Below are 3,021 nucleotides of genomic sequence, written 5' to 3'. Positions count from 1 at the left end.
CGGATGTCCAAATACTTATGATGCTGCAATCAGGGTATCAGTGAGTGCCACAAAGACACAGATGTAAGGCAGGCATGAACCAAATGATGGAGGCTGTATAGACAAGTGTATTTATAACCACATCCAACACTGTATGGGACAAAGCCATTCAGGTAACCAATTCAAATCTTTAAAATACACACACCTCAGGTGGCGCAGCAGTAAAAACACACACTGGAACCAGAGCTGGATCTTGAACACATCGTATCGAATCTCAGCTCTGCCTGTCGGCTAAGGCTGAGCGGCCACATGAACGATTGGCCTGTTCAACAATTGGTTGTTCAGAAATGGGCGGGACTAAGCCGGATGGGGTCTCTCTGTCATAACTGGTGCAACTGCTGGCTGATTGATGGCGCCTGCACAGAGATGAGATTAAAGAGTGCTCTCAGGGTGTGTCTCTCCATACACAGTGCTGAGCTGCACTGCACTCGTCAAAGTGTAGGTGATAAGACGCATACGGCTGCTGCCCACGTGTCGGAGGGGGCGTGGGTTAGCTCCTCAATCAGAGCAGGGATCGGCATTGGTGGAGAGGAAGCATGACGCAATCGGGCAATTGGATGCGCTAAAAAGGGAGAAAATGCATTAAAAAAAAATTATTTAAAATACACGAAGGGCCGACAGTTTGCAAACTATTGCCTACCTACATCTCTTTCCTCCCGTTTACTTTCTTACTAAAAACCACCTGCTGACTTTAGGGCACTGCCTGGCCACCCTGTGCCGCAGACAGCCAGACATTCCTGCGCCGGTGTTTCACGTGGATCTGAAGCCATTTTTGAAGTTGCCATGCCAGTAATCTTTAAAGAGCGGCGGCGAGAGCCGGGGACGGGAGGAGGGGTGATTCTGGGACGAGGAGAACTGTTTCCATATGGACGAGGAGGGAGAGGACGTGGAAGAAAGCCACTAAGCTTTGGCTGAGAAGCTGAGGAGGATTTTAATGCTAATAAACGTGGCTCTGGCAAGTGCTCGGCGTACGGACGGACGGCTATATCGGGCTCGTCCTCCCTCTGGAAGGAGGCGGTGTTGTCGAGTGCACGGTACGCTCTTTGGAAGAGGCTCAAAGTGGCATTGTTTAGCCATGTGAGTCTTTGCTAACTGTCTTAAAGAGTTGAAGAGGGTCATTATATCATATAGAAAGTGGAATTTAATAACTAAATAATCCCTGCTGATGTGTTTGGTTAATTTGGCTTTAATTTGTCCACCTTTAGAGTCCAAAAGCGGACGTTTCTAAGAGGGACAAATGTAAAAGAAAGAGTTGTGGCTCTTGCTTTGCTTAGTCTTTGCTAACTGTCTTAAAGAGTTTAAGAGGGTCAGTATATTAAATAAAAAGTGGAATTTAATAATTAAATTTAAAACAATTATATGAAATTAATCCCTGTTTATGTGTTTGGTTAGTTTGGCTTTTATTTGTCTTTAGAGTCCAAAAGCTGCAAAGTGGACGTTTCTGAGAGGGACAGAAGTAAAAGACAGAGTCGTGACTCCTGCTTTGCTTAGTTTTGAAGAGTTGGAGAGGGTAAGTATATTATATAGAAAGTGGAATTTAATAACTAAATAATCCCTGCTGATGTGTTTGTTTAATTCGGCTCTTATTTGTCCACCTTTAGAGTCTAAAAGCTGCAAAGTGGACGTTTCTGAGAAGGACAGAAGTAAGAGGCAGTGTCGTGGCTCCTGCTTTGCTAACTGTCTTAAAGAGTTTAAGCGTTTAAGAGGGTCAGTATATTATACAGAAAGTGGAATTTAATAACTAAATAATCCCTGCTGGTGTGTTTGGTTTATTTGGCTTCTTATTCATCCACCTTTAGAGTCCAAAAGCTGCAAAGTGGACGTTTCTGAGAGAGACAGAAGTAGTCGTGGCTCCTGCTTTTCTTAGTCTTTGCTAACTGTCTTAAAAAAGTTTAAAAGGGTCACTATATTAAATATTAAATGTAATCCCTGCTGATGTGTTTGGTAAATTTGGCTCTTATTCGTCCACTTTTAGAGTCTAAAAGATGCAAAGTGGACGTTTCTCAGAAGGACAGATGTAAGAGGCAGAGTCGTGGCTCCTGCTTTGCTAACTGTCTTAAAGAGTTTAAGCGTTAAAGAGGGTTCAGTATGTTATATAAAAAGTGGAATGTATTAACTAAATAATCCCTGCTGATGTGTTTGGTTAATTTGGCTTTAATTTGTCCACGTTTAGAGTCTAAAAGCTGCAAAGTGGACGTTCCTGAGAGGGACAGAAATAAAAAGTCAGAGTCGTGGCTCCTGCTTTGCTTAGTCTTTGCTAACTGTCCTAAAGAGTTTTAAAGGGTTAGTATAGTATGTGGAAAGTGGAATTTAATAATTAAATAATTCCAGCTGATGTGTTTGCTACATTTAGCTTTAATTAGTAAATTTAATTTAATTCAGTGTCCAAAAGCTGCAAAGTGGACATTTCTGAGAGGGACAGAAGTAAAAAGCAGAGTCGTGGCTCCTGCTTTGCTTAGTCTTAAAGAGTTTAAGAGTTCAAGAGGGTCAGTATATTTAATAGAAAGTAGAATTTAATAACTAAATAATCCCTGCTGATGTGTTTGGTTAATTTGGCTTTAATTTGTCCACTTTAAGAGTCCAAAAGCTGCAAAGTGGACATTTCTAAAAGGGACAGAAGTAAAAGGCAGAGTCGTGACTCCTGCTGGGATGCTTCGTCTTGTATAAAAAGGCTTTAAAATAGTTTGAAAATTTTCAGTATTAGACCTTCAGGTTGTTTCCTCCTCCAGGCTTATTGGCCCTACGTTTCATCCCGGACGAGCCCCCAAAATGCCACAGCAAGCCGACATTATTTGACAGCGGGGGGCAAAATGAGAGAGGCGCTAATCTGGGATACAGGAAGGGACAACCCTTCGGATCTGGCACCGCCGGTTGGTCGTAGCAAAAGGGCTTTTTCGCTCCTGGGTATCTGGACCACGCCGAGACAGGAAGCTTGGGAAATGCTAAAGCAGAGACAAGGATAAAAATGTAATAATGTGCATG

The 3,021-nt window shown here is 42.6% G+C and overlaps 1 long non-coding RNA gene across 1 annotated transcript; it reads left to right on the top strand.

Annotated features, from left to right (window-relative positions):
- The first annotated feature begins 1,472 nt into the window (after positions 1 to 1,472).
- On the top strand, positions 1,473 to 1,862 carry LOC134325409 (uncharacterized). Its single transcript, XR_010014293.1, has 3 exons — positions 1,473 to 1,549; positions 1,641 to 1,746; positions 1,839 to 1,862. It is a non-coding gene; the product is annotated as an uncharacterized LOC134325409 (long non-coding RNA).
- The last annotated feature ends 1,159 nt before the right edge of the window (positions 1,863 to 3,021 follow it).

The sequence above is a fragment of the Trichomycterus rosablanca genome, chromosome 13 (genome assembly GCF_030014385.1).
Source record: "Trichomycterus rosablanca isolate fTriRos1 chromosome 13, fTriRos1.hap1, whole genome shotgun sequence".
In the NCBI taxonomy this organism is placed as follows: Eukaryota; Metazoa; Chordata; class Actinopteri; order Siluriformes; family Trichomycteridae; genus Trichomycterus; species Trichomycterus rosablanca.
Note: the sequence above shows the minus strand (reverse complement) of the source record. Positions and strands in the feature narration are given on the sequence as shown.